The sequence below is a fragment of the Pinus tabuliformis genome, chromosome 4_1 (assembly GCF_031772625.1).
Source record: "Pinus tabuliformis cultivar Carrire ecotype Pingquan chromosome 4_1, CPIR1, whole genome shotgun sequence".
In the NCBI taxonomy this organism is placed as follows: domain Eukaryota; kingdom Viridiplantae; phylum Streptophyta; class Pinopsida; order Pinales; family Pinaceae; genus Pinus; species Pinus tabuliformis.
In genome coordinates, this window is record NC_142303.1 from 749234761 (window position 1) to 749258050 (window position 23290).

Genomic DNA, 23290 nt, shown 5'->3' on the forward strand with positions numbered 1-23290 from the left:
GGAAAGTAAAACGAATCAATATTTATTTCTGCGTAAAGTTTTTGACTCTTCAATGTGCTAAACTAGTGATTCCTCAATCCATCTTTGCCAAACAATTCCTAGGTCTTGCTCTTACAGACTCTGTGGCTCTAAATAAGCTCTGATACCCATATCATGAAAATCAAAGACAAAGAAACCAAAATAACGTAGAAAGTTCTCCTTATTGAATTAATAAAAAGAGGACAAAAAGCTTCCTTATTAATGAGGTTACAAGCTAGTCAAGTAAATACACTTTATGAATGTGGAATAGATAGACCGAAAAACACACTAAAATGAAATAAAGCATAAAATAACCTGGAGCTGAAATGACTTTAGTAATGCTTACAACTAATTGACAATTGTTAATATGATATTACTCTAACAATTTAGACAAGTAAACAATGTTGGTGTAAGCAAGAAAACAGCTTTGAAGTAAATGAGCAACAAAGATTAAATAAAAGAGGGTAAAAAGATCCCAAGGTGTTAGTTCAACCAGCTGTCACCGGTGTTACTAGGCACTCACCTAGTTTTGTGCCAATAGGTTCCCAATTTGAATTGCCGTTGGTGAGGAGCACTAGTCTATGCTAACGAGTTTACTAGGGATGTTATCCACAAATCTGGGGAAGCATCCCATGGGTTTCTCTGCAAGGATTTCCTTGGGAAAAGATTAAAAAAAGGAGGGTAAAGATCATAGCTACATTAACCTATGGGTTACAAGATGACATAGAGTGTTTACCATCTATATCTCTGTGGGATGAATTTAAATTTGTTGTTTGTAACCCATGGGAGTACTAAGACAAGCACTAGAAACCAGATGAACAATAAGGTCCTTTAGTGTCCAAGTGACTACCAAATGTCCAAGTTATCTCACTTTCTGCCATGCAAGCAACAAACGAATTAGTCAATACAAATTATTTTATTGTACTTGGGTCCACATCACAGACAAGTAAGTTTTTCCACTAAGATTTCCAACATTGTCTATGAGTAGTCAAACACCGAGACAAGTATAATAACTCCCTACACATCCAGTGGGAGGATTTGTGCCAAGAACTCTACTAAGTTCAATGCAAAGCATGTGAAACTTGATAAAATGCCATGTGTGTTAGACTTGGGGAAGGGAAACTCTTATTAATTTCCCTAAACCCAGCACCCGTCAATATATTAACCTAGCAGATTACAGATTGATTGAATAAATGCACAACTAGGTTCCTAACATAAACATTCAGCGGAAGCAAAATTTTAACAACCAATCTCAATCACATGTGAGACTCACAGATTCTGCTCAAACAACAGTTCTTCATTAATAACTCAATCAGAACCTACTTGGGATCTCATCCTAGGATAATGGCCCAACTAAGAAATTTAAAATTACAACATGCCCTAGATCTGATCTAGCTAATCAGGCCCTAAATCTCCCCTTGATCTCCTTGGTTGATTTACAACTCTTGTGTTGCACACTTGCACCTTCCTTGGACCTTGCACAGTTGAGTATCACACTCCTCACTTGAAAAAATTCCTCTCTCAATGGCTCGTGCCATTGTATGGTATGTCTTTCTCCTCTCTTTAGCATTTCTTTTATAGCTTTACATTGAGCTAAATCCCTCACCCTAATCCCCAATGTGATTGACGACCGAGATTAGAATACCTCACTTCAAATCATATAATCACTAAAGTTAGACTTAGGATAAGTTACAATAGCAACTTGTTCAATACTTGAGAAAGATTCCTAAGGACACTTTGCGCCACTTTTGCATGTTTAAACACTTAGTTCGATGTAGAAGTGTTGAAGTTGTAACTAGAGTTGGTCTTCATAATGTAAATACTAAATAACATTGATGTATTTATTATATTTTTGTCGAAGCATGTTCTTCATGCTTAGAGAGTCAAAAAGAGTCAAAAAGAATTTATTATCAGTCAAAAGAAAATGTATTTGAGTCATGTCCCATTTGGACATTTGTAAGAAAAAGACATTTGAATTTTATGCTAAGTCAGTAGCCCAGAAGATGACCAAGTTGGCCCTCCTTGGACAAGTCAGCCTAGCCCTCAAAGAGACACCTATTTGACCCTCCTAGACAGCTATATATAAGAGGCAATTCGACCTACTTGAGACACACATTCACACATCACAAGAAGCAATTTTTGAACTAAGCGAAGAAGAAGAAAGAAGAGTCAAAGGAGAGAGAAATAAAAGCTAAAGACAAGAAGAATATTCCTTTTATTGATTGAATCCTTGACTTTGACAACTCGCACATGTGGAAGGACAAAACTTCTGTGACAAAGGTCGAAACTTCTGAGATAGTTGCAGGCTGAAATTTGGGCCTAGTTGCAAGTCTGAATTTCATATTATTGACTAGATTTGGAGCAGTTTGACCAGCATTGAATTTGACTTTGGAAGTAACTTGGAGGAGGGGTTGGACCAGTGTTTTACAAAACGGACTCGGATTCGGACTAGGATCGACTCGGACTCGGACTCGGAAACGGCAATGACTCGGCCGGCTCGATTTCAATGACTCGGTCGTTGTAAAAAATACATTAAATATTTAATAAAAAAACATAATTTTAAATATTTTAAACATAATTTTAAAGATTTTCATTCAAGTTTCCAAACACACAAATCATCTCATCCCGTGGAGATATCTGTATTAGAGAAGGGAAACGGCTGTCAGTTCTTGTGATTTCTAGCTGACAAGCAAAGGACATTTGAAGCCACTGTAAAAGTTAGATAATAATAGACTTAGGTGTCTGCCAAGTGAAGAAAGATGAAGTTACCATTGCTGTAGCCATGGAATAGAGATAGAGAAAGGAATTGCAATTATAAAGGAGATGCTTGTGGAGATAACCGTGTTAGAGAATGGAAATGGCTGCCAGTTCTTGTGATTTCTAGCTGCCATGCAAAGGACATATGAAGCCACTGTAAAAGTTAGACAATACTAAACTTAGGTATCTGCCAAGTGAAGAAAATTGAAGCTACCATTGCTGTAGCCATGGAATACAGATTGAGATTCTGTTGTTGCAATGTGTGAATAGTTTCAAGGTTAAAGTTGTAGCCAAAAGGATTTGGTGCAGTCTTGGCAATCATAGAACTTATTTGGTGCACTTATGTCATGCATATTCCAAGCAATTTGTCACATGGAATATGATTAACTAGACTCTGACACAGTCATCAATTCAACCCAACCTCACTCTCCAAATTGTAATATTGTAGGTGAAACCAATTCCTCTTCACAACATCACACAAGCATTAGTGCCCTTTAACGACTAGCTTCTTTTATTAGCAATTCAACAGCTCTGAATTTCTCTTTGATTCTGACCATAAGTGTATTTCACCTTTTTTCCTAATTACAACCTATCAAAATTAAATGACAATTAGCAGTTATATGCGGACCTTCACACTCTGACAACAGCCTAGTTATATGCTATGACTCGGCCGTTTTTTGACGAGATTGACCGGGTCAGCTATGAAGTCATTGGCTGACTCGGCCGGGTCATAGCTGACCCGGTCAACCGAGCCGGGTCAAAGGCCGTTTCAAATTTTTTTTTAATAACTCGGAACGAAACGGCCGTTTCCGTTTCGGTACGGCCGTTTCGTAAAACACTGGGTTGGACTTGGTATCTTCGTGGCAGTTTGGTCTTGATCTTGGATATTTCTCATTTTGATGTGATACTATAAGAGAAGGATTGTTGAGTTTTACCCTTGTGGGTTTTGCCCTGGGTAGCAGCCTAATTTTGGTGTCTCTTGTCTCCAAAGTCACCAAGTTCGTGTTCGAGCTTGGCGACCTTGAAATTCGAATAAAGTTCGGCAACTAAAATTTTGCTCATAAAGTTCAACATATAGAAATTCGAAAAAATTAAAAAAATTAAAAAAAAATGTATATAAACGAAGTAACAAAAAAAATCAGTTTAAAGTATAATGTGTAATGTTGTCTATTCATCATCAAAATTTAAATTTTGTTCAAATCAGTTAAAATAAAATTAAAAATTAAAAATCCAAAAATAAAATTAAATAAATAACTATACAAAACCTTTAGCTAATATCAATTCATAAAAAAATAAATCTTTCTGTCTTAACTCTATTAAACGCACTTACAAGTGATATACATCATTTGATTGCATTGGAGGTCATAAATATGGAGCAACCCTATTACTTTTCATAGTCCGATGAGAAAGTTTTTAATGCATTAAAATTTATATAAACTCCTCTAAAAAATGTTTTATCGTGGTATATGTGAAATATCACCTTATAAGACACGCAAGAAAATATAAATCATATTAAATTGAGGAGCTAAGGATAAAAACCATTTTAATAAATCCATTTCTTAAAATTTTATTAAATTAACATGTGAAAACGTGGGTGATGTAAATCTCATCGGGTTAGATTAGAGAATTAATTCATGAGCTTGTTTTCATCTAATATTAAATAGCCACGGCCCACAACCCATCGAAAAAGCCGTCCAAAACCTGTCAAAAACCTTGCTGAACGATGAAAACCTGTGGCCCGTCACTGTAGTCTGTATGTTGCTCAAGCGAACTAGTAGTTCAGTAACTGGTTGAGGTCAGTGGTTGTCGGTCGCTCGATGGTAGACTAGTAGTGTATCAAACCTAACCCTCCGCAAACAATGAAACCTAACCCTCCGGCATCCGCAAACAATGAAACCAAAAGCAAAACGTGCCTGCGGGCCGCAATTAATTTCGAAAAAATTTTAAAGCAGGAAAAAAAATCGAACCAAAACAAATTTAATCAACTTTGTTCGCAAAAAAATTCGAGTCTGGCTTTAAATTCGAGTTCGCCATAAAGTTCGGCGAACTTGAAAGAATAAGTTCGTATTCGTTTGAAGTTTGGCAAATTTCGAACTTATTCGTTCAAATTCGCCGAACCTGGTGACTAAGCTTGTCTCTTTGTGATCTTTATATTTTCCTTAAAGGTCGAACATGTGTATAATTGCTTGATGAAGAAGACATAAGAAGTATGAACAAGACATGTAATATTCACAAGTAATTATCAAGAAAATAAATTAGGTGTTCGACTCCATCACACTTCATTTCTCAGCATGGTATCAGAGCTAAGGTGAAGGAAGGTAGCTTGAAGATCACAACTTGTGGGCATACTTGAATACACCCTCGTAGCAGTACTCTCTCACTACCGAAGCAAAGAAACGAAGCTTGAAGACATCGTTCACACACACTCATTTTTTTGAAGCAACTCTCACTCACATGAAGACATCCGTGAAGATATTCTTTAAGCAGCTTTCTCTCTCACTTTCAAGTAAATACTCTTCTATTCTATATGTCTAATACTTCAAACCCTGGAAGAAGAGGATTTATTTAGTCCTTAAAGAAAATGAAGTCATGCAATTTGTTGAAGGCGTTGTTCCAATACCAAATAGGAACAAAGCTAGAGAAGTGGCCAAATACAACAGGGGAGAAATTAGAGCTAAAAGGATTCTCTGAGTGCATCAAATATCATCTCATTTATTTTGTTTCATATTTGTCTACATCAAAGGAAGTCTATGATACATTGGTAAAATTATATACGTCATCAACATAACCAGTCAAAAGATATCTCTAAGGAATCAACTCTATGAAACAAGGATGTTGTTGATGGGAGAAAATTGCCCGCCAACAACTAGGGCGTTTACCGATGCGAAGTCCCAATTATACCTCACACCTTTTGGGATAGGATCCCATCCGGTATGTAGGCTCGGCAACCAGCATGTTGTTTTGCACCTAGTTGTCAAACGTGAGATGTTAGAGCGAGGGAAAGAATGAAATGCCCAGAGAAAGGGGGATGAGATCAGCTCACAATTGATAACATGCAGAACGAGATACAAGGATGTAAATGGAAAACAACAACAAGAAGCATTCCACAAGAAGGATTAGAGCGCTAAAACCATATAGAACACACATGAAGAGGAAAGTACCAAAAAGTAATCGCAAACTAGTTTACAGTAAGTTACTAGCATAGCGTGGAATATATGAGCAGAGATTCGAAAGCAACCACATGTGCAATACCAATGAATTAGTTCATAGACAAATCACCCACACGCAAGCCCACATATACACATAATGGAAATACCGGATAGCCATTATAACCACCATGAGAGTGCATGGGAATCAATGTCGAAAGAGGGGAATTTTTTATTAATGTTGCTACAAATACATGTCCTACAAACCATCAAAGCCCAACAATGGAACATGGGTTGCTCATACCATTTTCAAAGCAAAACCCTAGACTCACCACAACTCTCCCTACTAGCTCCCAAGAGTTGAGTGTCTCTAGCTCCTTAAGCACAAATCAGCTATCTAATGCTAGTCCTAGCTCAAGTGCTAAAGTCCTTGACAAATGAGGCACGATGGCATATTTATAGAAATGAGGTGACTATTCACCTACTCTCTCATGTCTAATGACTATTACATGCCCAATTGATCTTTGCATCACTATTGACATTATGATAAGAAGTATCCACGTTATGAGAGAAGAGGAATTATGAGGAGAATAGAGATGGTTTTTTGGAAACCCTAGAATGCTTGTTGTCAATGTTGTTACAACGATATGGAGACTAGCACGAGCTAATGAACAAGGTGGCAATGTTCATTTGTTGTGCTAAGTGTTTATCTTCCTGCTACTGCACCCTCCATCGAGTAGATTGGTTTTAAGACCAATATCAACATTCCCCAACTTGGTTGACATAGTGCCTTGGGCAGCTATATGGGGCCATTCTCTGACAGTTAGTCCCAACCCTCACAGAATGTATGTCAATTGTCTTTGTATCTCATCTACATGGAATCAATCATTCAACCAACTTATAATATCATGCCCTTAGGATTGTTGAAAGGTCCTCGAAGCTTGTAAAGAGCCAACTTGTCCACCAGCGAAAACCCTAGTTGCACAACCTCTTGTGAGAAACCCTGGCTTCCTCCACATAGGTCAACATTCTCGTTCCTTCTTTTCTACCTGCAAACAAATTACATGGGTCATACATATTTGCAGTCAAGGAATAATATTAGAAATATAACAAATTGGCTGAAAGTAAGATATCAATTTGGAGCCCAGTACAGTCCCTATTCTTTTGTCATTTCTCTTAATAATTCTTCGTCCATAACTTGACAATTGTCTCTGCTAAGGTCCTTATGCTCTACATCCTTTCCTCTTGAATTCTCAATTGTTTCAGAGATATGCACCCCTTATCCTGTGTTCTTTGATATCAGTGATTTCTCCTATGTTGCCATATATCCCAATCCACACATTTTCCGCATTTGCGTGTTTTGCTTGTAGTGTTGTCATGGTTCTAATGATGTTCACACCACAATTCTGGGCCAAAGTTCTTGGACGGCATCCTGCAAAATAGGTCTCTGTTGGAATCTCTCAAACAAATTGTGCAAGCTTTTGATCCTTGCAGTCAACAATAAAAGTAAAATAAGTGTCCCCAATCTTTTGGACCTCAAACAATCTTGCCTCAATTCCAACATCACTATTTTGTAGTTCCTTCGATCCTTTTACAGTTGTAGTTCCACGATCTTTAGCAATTCTATTGTTATTTGTTTACTTTAAAAATTTCATTGCACTAACTCCTTGCCTTACTCAAGTAGCGAGCAACAAGATCACTAAGCCACTTTTTAGTGAAAGATAAAATTTGCACACACATCTTTTCTATGTACTCCTCTTCCATCTTCAATAAAACACCTCAGTCTTCTTTTTTAATTAATTATGCATTTGTCGTGTCCTCTCCCCTTTTGTACTTGAGCGAACAATTCAAAAGAATGACTCAAGGATTGGCAATTTTCCTCCTCCAATAACATCTTTATTAATCACCCCTTAGAACCTTTAAATCAACTTTGTGCAACCCATTCTCCAGATCAACACCAATGGTAGTTGTTGCATCACAGGGGGTCGCAATTCAAAGTTACACATTGGTCTTGTCATGTGCGACCAAAGTAGAGAGGTCACAGTTTTCATTTTAGGGAGCAGATCACAATGAGAGCATAGCAGGTCACACATTTGAACATTAGCGTGAATCACATGTACAATCATCAATTGGAGAGGCTCGTGAATGCAACTTGTGATCTAAATTTGGTTGCCTTCCACAGTTTCGTGGCAGGATAGGTCGCAGTTCGCGTTTGCATGGCAGATCACACCTTGTTAATGCATCTCTAAGGCTCATAATTGCGATTTGCGACCTGGAGTGTTAATACAATGGTCTATTCGCAAATTTGGCTCACAAGGACGATCACACTTCTCAAATGCAGCATAGTTTGCATTCTCCTGTGACAAAGCTAGTCACAATTTCAAGCTCTACCTAGTTGGCTATTGCATATGCGATTTGTGTTCAAGGATTGATGATGCGACTGTTCAAGTTGCATTTGGAAGTGCAACTGTTCAAGTTCATCCTCCAGGATCATTCTGAACATTAAGGGTGAACCCAAAGCAACTAACCATCGCAAAGCACCGTTTGTTACTCTCGCATCAACATCGTGATGCACAGCAAAGCTAGAGTTTATTCCTACACCATCAAGCTCTTGGCCCTAGCCATACAACCATCTTAAAAATGGTCCTATGCCCTTTGGGCAAACAATTATCACACTAATGTTCTTGGGGAAGTCATCTCACCCAAAACGCAATCTGGTATCCAGATAAAGATTGTTGGAACTTGGAGAAGGCTCCCAACACCAACAGCTGCATACAGCATGCATATTCTCACTGGGGCATCTCTCAACTTCTAACAAAATGCACTTATATAATGTGGCGTTTCATCTTCCCATTGCATGTGTCGTGTATGCACAGGCATGCGCATTGTTGAAGCATTTCCCACTAGATGGCATAAGTGCTTCAATTGCTTATTGCACTCTAAAACTATGATGTGTCCTCATCACATTCCTCTGCGAGTGTTGTGATCCGTCCTTCCTCTTACACGCATTGTATTGATCGCTCTTACACCACACTCCATGTGGACTTGTAATGCATAAAGTTCACTAAACTATAAACTCATCGTATGGCTCATATACCCTTTCCACGACATGGGTATGTTGTTTCCCTTTGGTTCTAGAGCAAGAGCATGTGCTTTCCCGACCTCTTGTTTTGTCATTGTGTCCACCGATGTTGTTTTGCAATACACATTGGCGTCTACAACAATATGTCTCTCGTGCAATGATTATCATACACCCTTGGAGAAATGGACAATTGCGATGGCATTATCTCCTTGCTTGTGCGTGGTTTTGTTTTTTTTTTTAACAAAGTCGTTTACTCGTATATTATAAAACCAACAATCCAGTATTCTAGTACAATAGGGGAAAGCTCTGAGAGCTGAGGTTCAAAAGTGGGTGCGCAGACCCATAATCCTCTAAGCTTCTCTTGATTAAACACAAAACATGAAACAAACGGCTATATTGCCTAACAAAAGAGCCTCCTAGCCAACTGAATTTACAATGCATAAATATCAAGGAGAGTGCTGGGTGACAGAGTCATCCGGGAGTTGTTCCCTCCTGCTTGCTCTGGTTGAGGCTTCAGCCTGCTGGCTTTCAGTGAGGGAGCGAAGGTGGTCTATGGCAGCTTCCATATGTATGCAACGGTCCTTTAAATCTTCGATCTCTTTCTTCCTTTTCTCCAGTTTTTTGCGCTTCGAATTTTTATCAGAGTGATAATCCTCTGTCAGCTCCTTCATCTGTTTGTTCAGGGCATTGATCATGATTACATGGGCTTTACACATGTTACACTCCTTGTTGTTGAAAATATTTCCCATAGAATTTCTGGGTTGAGTCTGATTGGCAGGCTGATTTTGCTGCTCCGCCATCCTAGCAAAATCAGGATCCGCAGTACCCCGAGGAATGTCTGAAGTGGTAGAGGGCGTGAAGGCGATGCCACAGGGCTGCTTGCTCGAAGGATTAAGAGACGAGATGCTCAGATGCTGAGTAAGGGCGCAGCTGTGGACATAAACAAAACTGTTAGCACTATTAAAAGCACAGAAATGAAGAGAATCGATTACCCAGGGCAGTGGAATAACGACTGGGTCCCGGGTCGAGTAGGGCGCCTTCAAACGATGCTTGAGATTAGGGAGGGCAATATGAGCTGTGGGAGTCTGATCTTTGCTGCCAACCGAGAGGAGCTCGGTGTTTTCTTTAAACCCGATACTGATCTTAAGGTCCTGAGAGAAGCCTTCTGACTGAAGCCCCCGACTGTAAAGAACCCTTCGCCTCTGTCCCAGATTGCCTTGAGTTGTGATAGACCTGAGATACTCGTTGTGATTTATAAGAGCGAAGAGGGCTTGCTCACGCTTGTTTCGAGTGGTGTATCTGTTCTTGGTGATCGTGAGATCTTTTGAGTTGATTTTTACCAGTCCTTGGAGCCTGTAACCAGCATGGGCGTGATCACACCCTCTGTTATTGTCTGTGATGTACAATGAGAGAATCCAAACCGTGCCTGCATTCCTCGAATCCAGAGGGCGATACGCTGTCCTAAAACACCTGCTTCGACAGTCGAGAAGGATATGATTTGATGAGGATCGGGTATGCGCAGGCCAACAGCATTGAAACGGATGCCTGAGGTGACCGATTATCTGGTGCGAAGGGAGAGCGTCCTGTCTATGGAATATCCCTGTCATAAGTATCATTGTTTTCCTTTACCTGACCCGTGAGTCTTCCCGTGGCTTTGTTTGCCTGCTCGTCCGCTTCCCCATTGTTGCTTCTTAGGACGTGCTTAAAAGTCACTTTGCTGATGCCCCTGATCTGATCCACTATTCTGGCTTTGATTCTGCTTAAGGCGATTTGGTTGAAATCTTTCCCGGAGTTCAATGCTGCTATAATGATTGCAGAGTCTCCTAGAATTAAGAGATTTTGAATGCCTAGCTTCAGGGCGATGGAGGTCCCCAATAGAAGGCTGTAAGCTTCAGCCTTATTGTTCGTCATGGTACCCAAACCCCACTCATAAGTGACAATAGTTTTCCCTTGAGGATCTCTAATTATTCCCCCGGCTCCAGCTCTGCCTGGATTGTTTTTTGAAGCCCCATCAAAGTGAAGCGTGAACCGCTTTTGATTTTGGATCCAACTGTTGATTTCCTCCTTTGTCCCTCTGAGTTTCCAATCATTCTGCCCTGTTCCTGTTATTGATTTGTTTTTTGTTCTTGGTTTATAGTTGAATCTCCGAACCCATTCCTTCACCCTATCATCTGTGTATTCCGGGTGTGGGGACGGGGACGGCATTTTTGGAAACAGGGTGCGTGGGTTCGTCGGGTAATATAATAATATTAAATTTTAATAATTAAATTTTATAAATTGTAAATTTATAATTAATAATATATATGAAATTTGAACATGCACATCATTAGAAGGAAATGCCCCATGCATGGTGTGCTCTGTGGTAAAGCAATCCCAAAAAGTTAAAAGTTAAAACAGTGGCAGCCTTACCCTTCCACAAAACACGCTTATTCATTTAGGCATATTTTCCTAGTTTTAATCTTAACATGATGTTATCAGAATGCTGTGAGAAATTGGCAGATTTTGATACTTAATTTAGCCATTGTCCAAAATAGCCCTTCGCCATTTAACAAAATCAGCTGATTACAGCTTATGGCTGGTCTCGACTCTCAATCCTACTTTCTATTTGACCGAAAATGTCTGAACCTGTATGTGTGCATTTACAGTTTATAATTTGAGGGTTATTAACTTATTAACTTATTTGGCTTGGGAATGAATGTTTCATAAATTATTAAATTCATTCCAAATTGATTTACAAGAATCTACAGGCTCAAATTACAGAGTAAGAGGTCTCTTTTCCAGTTCTGGTTTCGATGCCATACAATATTAAAGGCATTGAAGATCCACAAATACAAGAGATCCATAATTTACATTGAGACTCTAACAAACCTTGGGCATAAGTTTTGAAATTGTTTTTATAGCATAAGACTAATGGAGAGACTGATCATAAGAGTCTCCTGTGGTAGGAAGGGACTCATGAATGTGCAAACAGCTACCTTTTTTTTTCCAACTATGGTCATCACCTTATTAAATATTTCCACAAAGCTACAGGCAATATGATATGATATTCTGCTTGTGGGATTGTACACCCATAATGTTCCTTTTATAATATTGAGATATCATAATCATATATGATTTCAGAATACTGTGTCGCTCATAAGTTTTGAAAAACTTATCACTGTTGATAAATTTTTACAATGATTCATTACCCTTGAGCAGCACGTCATGCCCACAGAGCAATGCTAAGGCATGTGAACAAAGACAGTCTTCGGACTGTAATCTTTTGAAATAAGAACACGGGTCTACAGAGAACAGAGAACACGGGTCTACAGGCCTGGGTTTTTGGTTTTAAACTTTTAACGAAAATTGAAATAATAAAATTGCAAAGGAAAACTTGTAAATACCACGGTCCACTGCCGTTGAAGTTGCTCTGTCCATTGCGCTGAAGCTGCCCACTGCTGCTGAAGCTGCCCACTGCCGCTGGATTTAGGGTTTCTTAAGTTTACCTTTGTTATAAGTTATTTATTAAATTTCAATAAAAAAAAATTAATTGAAAATTAAATTTTTAACATAGTTTTTTATGAAGAACCCAAAGAACCCAACCCGAAGAACCCAAAGAACCCAACCCGAAGAACCCAAGAACCCAAGCACCCGAAGCAACCGAAGAACCCGAAGAACCCAAGAACCCAAGCACCCGAAGAACCCAAGAACTCATTAAAGGAAAAGAACCCAATTTTTTTTTTGAAGAACCCGGTTCTTCATGGAAGAACTCGGTTCTTCTGGGTTCGTCTGGGAAGAACCCGTACCCGAATCTGGTACTTGGGTGCGGGAACCCCGGACGGGTTCGAGAACCCCACCCCCGGGTGCGGGTACCCGTGCAACACAGTGTGTAGGTGAGTTTGCTAGCACAGAGAATGAGCACATGCTAGGTTTGTATGGGACGAAGGTTGGATGTTTGTCGAATATAAGTGCACTCTACGCTCACGAAGGCAACACTACCAAGTTTAGCGCATGGCACATGTGCAAGAAGCAAAGAGTTAGGAATTGTGCTCTAAGAATGTGGCATGTGCTCTTGAGAGTTAGATGCAAAGTCTCGAAGCCTAGATGTTGGCAATCGGCTTCATCAAAGTGAGGGTCACACTCGGCAGTCACAACGCTGGTACTGATGAAGTATCACCCTGCAGATAATGGGAAGCCACCATCACAGTCGTCCCCACACTGGAATCCACAACATGCCACCAGGGCATCTTCAGAGAGAGTAACGTTCCTTTTATAGTGAATGCAAAACCTATTGGAAAGTGCTTCTATTGCACCAAAGGACCAGCGAGAACCACAGTGTTGTTGTGCATCGAATTCTTTGCAACACTGCTTCCTCACTCATTACAATTGGGCGCAATCTTTATCATGTGATATTTTCTTTCAATTTAATGATGTTCTCAAAGCATGCATTCATCAAAGTGTGCATTATCGCACCCTTTGGTTGCCATTGCGTTGTTTTGGAACAATACTATAGACCATGGACATGTCATTGCATGATTTCAAATGATCTTTTGTTATACAATCTCGTCATATACTTCTCGATATAAAGTTCTTTGATGCTTGTGGCCTTGTAATGTTTCTGTGGTTTTTGTTTTCTCAACCTGCGCACTCGCTACAGTCCTTTCAAGACCACTTTGATATTTTCCCAATGCACTATGCATAACGCACAAACTTTAATGATCAGTCTCTTTTGCACCATAATGTATGCAGGGTTTCACACTTGACACAATCACTCGCAACCTTTGTGAGATTTGTTTCGAATACACTACACCTCCCTTAATAGATGCACATTTTTCTTTTATGCCATTTTTTGTGATGCATCATCTGTATTCTATTCAACGTAATATTTTACTCTTTGCAATCACATTGAACAAGTCCATTTTACCCTATCCAATTTCGAGGGAGCCTACATTGGAGGTGTGCTACGAACTTGACTTGTTGCATGAGTGAAAAGGAAGTTGTTAATTACCATTAATAATCACAATCATATGGCTCTTCGAGCTCGCTTCATTTATAAAATGAGAGGATGATGAAGGGGAAGATCAATAACTATATTCAAAGAAACAAGGAAAAACAAGACTTGCATTTTACCAACTAGTAAACAGGGCTATGAGATAACATAAAAAGTGCCCCAACAAAAATTATATTTGGAGAAAGAGAAGATGTTTGGAAATAACAAAAGTTAAAAATAGGCTAAAAGGCTAAGAAGGTCGTCAAGAGGCCAAAAAAGAGGGGAAAGAAGCTAAGGAAAAGTTGAGAAACCAAAAATGGGGCAAAGAGGCCAAAAAGGAGGACTGACAGGTTGAAATAGAGGCCAAAGCACCAAATGGGACAAGAGAGGCTAAAAAGAGAATTGAGGGATTGAAACAGTGATCAAAAGGTTGACATGAGCAAGGAAAACACTAAGCCCCCTAGTGTTTTAAGGAAAACAATTAAGAAAAGAGCCAAAGGATTTGTCACTAAAAAAATAGAAGAAAAAAAAAAGACAAAAGGGCCAATAAAACTTGCCCGCAATACACTAGAGGATGCCACAAGAAATGTCAAGTACAAACCAAGGAAAGAAAACTAAAATGTGAAGGTTTAAACCTATCCACCAAACACAAAGGGAAAGAGGTGTCAAAGATGACACAACATAAAGGAAAAGAAGGACTAAAATAGGGATTGGCAAAAACTACAAATACATGACAAACCGTAGAGGACCATGACTCATGGACAAGGCCACCTACAAGGCAAAGATATAAAGCAAAATTGGAAATGCTACGAGCAGAAGATAAAAAAAAAATTAAATTGTGAAAATGAGTAAGGGTAGGGTGCAATGGATTTCTACAAATCAAATGAGCATCTAACTCATTGCGATGACAAATAATCCAAATAGCAAGCTTGTTGATAAATTACACAACAGGGTAGGGTAGGGGCCTACTATGTAACACAAATCGTGATGGAGAGCCAAGGGTGAATACTCCCAAACTCCATAAATCATATAGAACAATCCATGGATCCATAGAATTCAAAGGAAACAAAAAAGGAATGCCCAAAAAGGCAAAATTCAAGGCCAAAAAGCAAAGGATGGAAGTTATACATGAAAACAAAAGAAGGCATATAGGCCCCACCGAGGAGGGAGACCATTAAAAAAGACCAAGGAAAAAACATAGCAAATGATCCTCCACTGGATTAATTTAATTACCTAAGTAAGGTTTTCACATTCAATCAAGTAATCAAAGGCAATGCTCTCGAATAATCCTAGTTTTGCCAAAAATACCTAGAAATAGGGATAATAGCATGAATAATGGTTAATGAGAGAACTACATGCACTTCTAAAAGATGATCTAATAGATCTTGTTAAAACAATGCCTCATGAGAACCAAACAAGATTAAAATGAGATAAACTTCAAGCAACCTCAAGAGAGTGAACAAAACAGCCCAGATTTACTTTAACTCTACACGACATGTTGCTTGTGCACATTTCCATTCCTGTTTACGGTCATCTTAAAGAAAATCTCATGAAGAAGAGGAATAACCTTCAAGGTAGTTCTTTAACGAGGATAAATAATTAAAACAAAAAATAAAGTCACAATTTGCATCTCAGTTAATTACAAATGAAAATAACATGGATATGAACAAAGACGGAACCGACAACATAAAAGAAGGAAGCAACCCAGTGTCTCATGTATCTTCTAGCATTATGCCTCTCCTTATCAAATTGGAAAATCTCAATATTGTTTTAAGGGCCTTCACTCCTAACCTTTTAACTTTCATTGGATCTATTAGAAATGGTTGTTTTATCCCCGCTCAGCTTTAACACAATTTTCATCTTAAATATGAACAGTCAAACATTAAGATTGATGACATTTTGCCAACTGGGATAACTCAAGTGTTTGAGAGAAAGAATAGTTATCTTTCGCACCCAGGTTCACATCCCATTAGTGACATGTTCACTCTTCATAAGCCAATGGTGGTTGAGGTTTTTCCTGAGCCGAGAGGAATATCTCACCATTGCCTACACACAATTTTCATCTTAAATATGAACAGTCAAACATTAAGATTGATGACATTTTGCCAACTGGGATAACTCAAGTGCTTGAGAGAAAGAATAGTTATCTTTCGCACCCAGGTTCACATCCCATTAGTGACATGTTCACTCTTCCTAAGCCAATGGTGGTTGAGGTTTTTCCTGAGCCGAGAGGAATATCTCACCATTGCCTACGCGTCGGAGGGTAGGGTGCATCATTAGATATTGAAATATATATATATCTATATATATATATATATATATATATAAAAAGATCTATTCCTGCACTAATGTAACACCGACTTCAATATTTAGAGAAAAGAATTCATCTAGTAAACCAGGGCCTTGAATTAGATCATAACTAAAAACAGTTATCTACAAGGTATCAGCCCGAAAGGTTGTATGAACAACACTGCTCATACAGAAAGAAAATTGCAATTAAAAGTTATCACATACCATGACTGGCCAATGTAATCATGTAGCTCTTAATATTAACCACTAGATGATTTCAGATTTTTAAATATTAACTACATCGCGTTACGGGCTTACCTAGCCGTTTTTTCCCTATATTAATGATAGAATATATATCTAGTTCTTAATATTAACCCCTAAATGATTTCAGCTTTATAAATTTTAACCACATTATCTTATGGGGTTTCACCTAGGTGTTTTCTTTTCTTTATTTTTGAAAAAGAGAGTGACAGAATGCATACACAGAGGGAAGATGACCAATGTATACCGACCTGATTCCAGGCGAAGAATGAGGTTGATCCCTCGGACCTATACGAACTCTCCACGTTTCATCTTCTTCGACAATGATGAACCCTCTTCTTTGCCTTCAACTGTTGCAGAGCAGAGTTCTTCTGAAATCATTACCCGTGCCAAAACTAAATAAAAAAGCAACAGACAAGAAAATAAAAAGCAGACAAGCTTTACCTAGAATATCTCCATAAATTCACATGCCACTGGTTAAAACCCTTCGAAATTCCCATCAAATGTCCATGGATAAAACCCTTGTGATTTCCTGTGAAATGCCAATGGTTAAAAACCTACCAATTTTCCTTGAAATGCGAGTTCCCTGATTCCTCCAATGCGTTTGCTTTGACTTAAAGGAGGCTGCAGAGGTTATCGCTAGAAGATTGAAGGAGGCAAGCAAAATAATGCTTCCCGACAATCTGAAAGAATCTGACAGCGCCCATGCAAAGACACAATTTCGCAGCAGGTCGGCCGATGGAAACATTGAACAGAAATCCACTGCCACCTAAAACATAGATTCCTTGCTGTCTCCCCCACGTTGCATCCGTTGGAGATCTGCAGCTTGTGCTGACTGAGGGCTTGGGGTTCTTCTTGGAGCCGGCGGGTCTGCCTGGCCTCCAAGACCCTACTTCATCCTACTCCCTTCCACTGCAACCGTAACCTCCTGGTTTCAATTTTAACGATTATCAGTGGTTGTCATTTAGCGCCGAACCTCTATCTTTTAATGAAATAAAATGAACCGTAACCTCCTGGTTTCAATTTTAACGATTAGCAGTGGTTGTCATTTACCGCCGAACCTCTTTTAATCAAATAAAATGAAATGATATTTTTTTAAGGTGTCCGATATTAACTAGCATTTGCACCTTATGTTGCAAAGAAAACGCAGTAAGGCATAGAGTGGGGAAGAATAGGGACACGTGAATGGACATTGTTGAAAACAACGGTGGATGATAATGAGTTACAATTGCAATAGTTAGTTATGTGTATTCTGAAAATGGATATTTTGTAAATAATAGTAGTTTGTGGAAGAATAGCGACATGTGAATGGAGATTGTTGAAAGAAAGGGTGGATGATAATGAGTTAGAGTTGAAAGTATTACTTATGTGTATTTTGAATATGGATATTTTGTAAATAATAGTAGTGTGTGGGAAAAAAGCAACATATGAATGGACATTGTTGAAAGCTAGGGTGGATGATAATGAGTTATATTTGAAATGATTAGTTATGTGTATTCGAATATGGCTATTTGGTAAATAATAGTAATGTCTTGTAGAGGTTATCCATTATCCATGTTGTTGTTTTTGTTTATGTGAACAATTTTTTTTATTTTTTTAATTTATTTTTTAATTTTTTTTCCCGAGATGTAATTTTTCCATATGCTACCTATTTATGGTGTTATTATAAAATACTATTATATTGTAATGGAAGAGGTGAAAGAAATGATACGACATTGTGAACAACATCGTCGTTCCATATTTGAAAATGCATAAAAAATTGTTGGAGCCATGATGATAATAATAAAAATTCCAGCATGATTTTGAAAAAATTTAGCTAAATTTTTTGAAAATGTGGATTATAGTTGTCACTTTTTAGAATTTTGAGTGCCTTAATTTTGCACAGAAAATGATAGAAATTACAGCATGATTTTGAAAAAATCCAGCTAATTTTTTTTAAAATGTCAATTACAGCGGTCAAGCTTCAGTATTTTGGGTGCCCAGGCATTCATGATGGATGCTAAATCCATTCCCGCCATCCAAAAAAAATGTAAACACTCCCACAATCAAATTTCGGAATTTTCCGTCCAGACAAAATTGTGACCTCTTTAGATAAGACTGGAAAAAAATGGTCTACCTTTGTGTGGGAAACATGATTGAACATCAAAGTTTCAAACGAATGCATACACACATAGAGGATTATTATGGAAGATTCCTTCTTCAGGGAATCGTAATATAAGCCATGAGGATGTTAAATGTCCTTAAAAACTAAAGCACAGAACTTGGGAGCTTCAAGTCCCAGGAATGGAATTTGGTATTTGGTAACATTTTACAAGGGAAACATGATTGAACATCAAAGTTTCAAACGAATGCGTACACGCATAGAGGATTGTTATGGAAGATTCCTTCTTTAGGGAATAGTAATATAAGCCATGAGGATATTAAATGTCCTTAAAACCTACAACACAAAACTTGGGAGCTTCAAGACCCAGGAATGGAATTTGGTAACATTTTTAAATGGAGTTTCCAATACAAACTGGCGCGAATCACCCAGAAGCTTTCAAGTCCATGGCCCCTAATTTTTTGCATTCTTGATAATGTTTTCTCACTGTTTCAGTGTCAATTTCATGATGCTTCCAAAAAAAATTACAAAACAATTTTATAAGTTTTAATTTCTATCTATAAAATAGCTACTCCATCGTGAAGAACAGATATTATTGCTACTCCATCATGAAGAATAGAGAACTTGCGAGCTTCGAGACCCAGGAATGGAATTTGGTAACATTTTAAATCGAGTTTCCAATACAAGCTTTCTTAATCTGACAAAATCACCTACAAGCTTTCAAGTTCGTGGGCCCTAAATTTTTGCATTCTTGATGATGTTTTCTCACTGTTTCAATGTCAATTTCATGATGCTTCCAAAAAACTATAAAACAGTTTTAAAGTGTTAGTTTTTATCTATAAATTAGCTACTTCATCATGGAGAATACACATTTGTTAGGTATTATTTGGCATTTCACATCATGTTGTATTATGTCATTGTGTAAGTAAAGCAACATTGTGAATCTAGTGTGAGGAGGACCAAGGTGTATTTAGTAGTCACAATTGATTGAGGGATGAGGCACATTGAAGAGTCATAGATAAGAGAGATGCATTGAAGAGCATTTTGGTAGTACATCATAAGAAACTGTGTGAGGCATTTTGCCACCATTTGGTCATTTCAACATATTTGTTACTTTCTGAAACTAGCATTTCCCAAGTATGATTGTCCACTAAAGTTTGTTATGTGATTCAATGTAGTGTTATAAGTTACACTGCATGGTTTCTTAAATTCTGTTGTGGTTTTACTAATTCCTTTATGGTATGCTAAAGCCAAAATATTATAGCTTATGAAATGACGTGTGAAGTTTACTTTCCAGGCTTTAGATATACAAAACAATGGTTGAGTTTTGTTACTTGTTACCTGTTGAATAGTTGGGTATACTAACATGTGAAGTTTACTTTCCAGGCTTTAGTTATAGAAAACAGTAGCTGAGTTTTGTTCCTTGTAACTTTTTGAATAGTTGAGTATACAAATTTAGATGAATATATTACTGTAAGTGCTAGTATGTGGTTGGGCACATCATCATTTAGAAAGAAGAAACAAATGACAGAGCAAAAAGAGTCAGCATCCGTCTTAGTTCCCAAGGTTGAAGTTCAACAAATTAGATGTGTAGCCAGCTCATTGAAATAGGATTTAAGTTTGGAACTCATAATTTTAAGCCAAGTTCCCCAATTTGAAATAAGCAGCCACCTTCAACATGCACATAAATTCTATGGTGGGCTGGGCAAAATTACAAGAAAAATATGTATGTATTAAGAATAATTGATGATATAGTCGTGGGTTGTTCTCAATGGTGATAGTCAGCAACATTTCATTGTATTATTCCCATACAAGGGGAGGCCACACTTGCTGCCGAGTTTATAAAAATTTTGCTAGTATAATCACCTTACTTACAATGACAATAACCACTATTACACTACTAGCACATCAAATCATATCTAAACCCCAACACACAAAAATTTTATTATATCAGAGTAAATGTAACCTGCATGTCTAATTCAACTCCATTACCAGTAGTTCATTCTATCAATTTGTGATGCTTATATGACATATATTGTCTAAAATGACGCAAGCATAAAAGTTCAATGCAGTACTACAAGCCTCCTGGTCTGGCTGAACTCATTCTGTCAATTTGTGATTCTTATGTAACATATAGTCTTTAAGGAAGCAACAAAGAAAACTTTAGTACAGTCTCGTAAGCCTCCTGCTTTAGTTGACATTCCATTCATTTACATTCCAAGGAAAATTGTAAAGTTATAACTAAAATTGTAAGTTGGTTTGGATGGCCTAAGACCCGACATATCAAATCAGCAAAGGAAATTACTAAAATTCAGGTTAAAGTCCCAAATCCGTTGGCATTGCTCCACTATGAAAATTATTGATCTTAGTGAAACCGCATATTTATGATACAAAGAAAGTGTAGATACAATATGATCTTTGGATGATAAGCCTTCACCTAAAGGCTAAAGTGTCGACACATCCTTAGCCTGAGATATCTCTAAATAGAATGGACACAATAAGCTTTAGAACATGACATTCACTAAACTCGTACTTTGAAACCAATTTCAAAGTATTCTCAGTTATTAATTTGCATATCTACAAGCATACAGTGCAACAGGGTAAGTATAAACAGGGCAGGCCACAACAGAAAAGCTCTGAAGCTGATGCAACTTCTCCTTGTTACAGAGCCTCTCTTCACTTTGTCTGTTGTATGATAAGTACATCTAGAAAAGCTAGCAAATTGATCAACTGGAAATCCAGCATATCATTACATTTCCTCGAAGAGCTATTTAATCCTAATCCACATCCAAAACCATTAACAACTCACAACCAGTGCAACATAAATGTCTGCGAAATCATGGGAATACATGTAAACAAAGAAAACTACTATGTTAACCGTAGTCAGCCTATGTGATGAAACAATATCACCAAAAGTTCAAACTAAGCATGTTAACAATAAAACTGTTGGCTAAACCTATAAACAATCTTAACCATCCACTTCTACCTGCCTTCTTAGTATTAGGCCTTTACCAACAGGTGTGTGATGAAGTCGTTTCTCATCTTTTAAAGCTACCAGGTTTGACAGAAAAGAAGTGCAAATTTCTTGCCTCCACTATCTAACAGATCTGCTAATTTCTGAATCATTCAAAACTTGAACAGGGCCAATATATTGAAATAACACCATGAGAGCCTCAGAACTTGTGCCTCCATTTATAAGCTATCTTAACTAAGCCATTTCTTTTGGTAATCCAAATAACAAAAAAACCATTCCATTTCTTTCCTTTAAAACAGAGATTTTCATCCAACAACTTCTAGTTGCACGTAGAGGCAGATTCATTGACTTTTACCATTCACGCCAGTCTTCGTATGCAGAGGCAGATTCATTGAAATGAGATATTTCTTTCAGCAAAATATAGCAGTGCGATGAATATGTTGGCAACGATTAAATGACCCCTGGTCCACTACAACAAGGAGAACATGATTCAATAACTATTCGAAGGCTCTGCATGTACACATCTAGTACATTGTTTTCTTCTGCCCAAGCTGCGTTTATGGTTGTGATTATCACAGTCTTGTTAGGCATTGAAGTCTTTTCTAGATCACTCCCTAAATCAAAGGCAGTTACAGATGAATCCAACTCTGAACTCTGTAAGAGATTGGCTCTTAATTGAACTGTAATAGCCATGGAAATTTATTTATAAAAAGTATACCATCAACTACACAATTGATATCTACAGAAATAGAAGGCTAGAAAACAAGAATTTTAATTTATAAGATCCAATTTACATGGTTGGTCAACATGTAGAAACCCCTTGTGTCATCACTCTGTCTAAGTGGGGAATAGTAATATGACAGTGGAATCACTATTGTGAATATGCAGAGACATAATACTATGGCATGCTTATAGATCGTTGTTGGCTGAATGACTTGCAATTGGCTTTCAAGTTGTTGGTTCACCATAAGTTGGATGTACAAAATATTAGTTGGATCTGAAGAACAAATAAAGCTAGGATAAAAGGTCCAAATTTATGAAATTATTAGTTTCTTCCTTCCCCACCTTTCCATTGTTATTATTATTATTATAATACTAATAATAATATTATTATTATTACCAGATAGCTCCCTGGATGCCATCAAACAATTAATATTTATTTTATTAGAACAAATCAAGGTACGGATAGAAAGCTAAATTTTTTTAAATTATTAGTTTCTTCCTTCCCCTCTTTTTCGTTCTTATCATTATGACACTTCCTTTCACATCCTACAGTGGATTGAACTTGCAAGAAAATTTGAGGTGAACCTTACAGAGAGGTGCTAGACTCTGCTTTCCCTGGAAATGACAATTTTGACTACAAAGATGCCCTCTCAAAGAGCATTATGTTCTTCGAGGGGCAGCGGTCGGGTGTTCTTCCACCAAATTAGAGATTGACATGGAGGAAAGATTCAGCGCTCACAGACGGATTCGACCAGAATGTATGGATATTTTTTAAAAACATACGAATAACTGTTTTAGCCTTTCATCTCAACCCTTCAACTATTTTAGTTTTTCTTCAATGGGTACTAAATAAATCGAAAACAAGAATTATAATTTATAAGATCCAATTTACACGGTTGGTCAACATGTATAAACCCCTTGTGTCATCGCTCTGTCCAAGTGGGGAATAATAATATGACAGTGGAATCAC

General features: G+C 37.8%; 1 long non-coding RNA gene across 7 annotated transcripts in view; it reads right to left on the reverse strand.

Annotated features, from left to right (window-relative positions):
• LOC149178308 (uncharacterized) overlaps nucleotides 1-17573 on the reverse strand; it is a 43952-nt gene extending 26379 nt beyond the window's left edge. For 4 of the 7 annotated variants that reach the window (XR_016258178.1, XR_016258174.1, XR_016258179.1 and 1 more), the window contains exons 1-2: nucleotides 16967-17573; nucleotides 16774-16872 (exon numbers count right to left, since the gene is read on the reverse strand). This is a non-coding gene — a long non-coding RNA (uncharacterized LOC149178308). Of the gene's footprint in view, nucleotides 1-869; nucleotides 893-15995; nucleotides 16019-16070; nucleotides 16222-16773; nucleotides 16873-16966 lie in introns of those variants that run through there. The other 3 variants (XR_016258176.1, XR_016258177.1, XR_016258175.1) reach the window with 3 other exon arrangements.
• Nucleotides 17574-23290: the final 5717 nt, after the last annotated feature.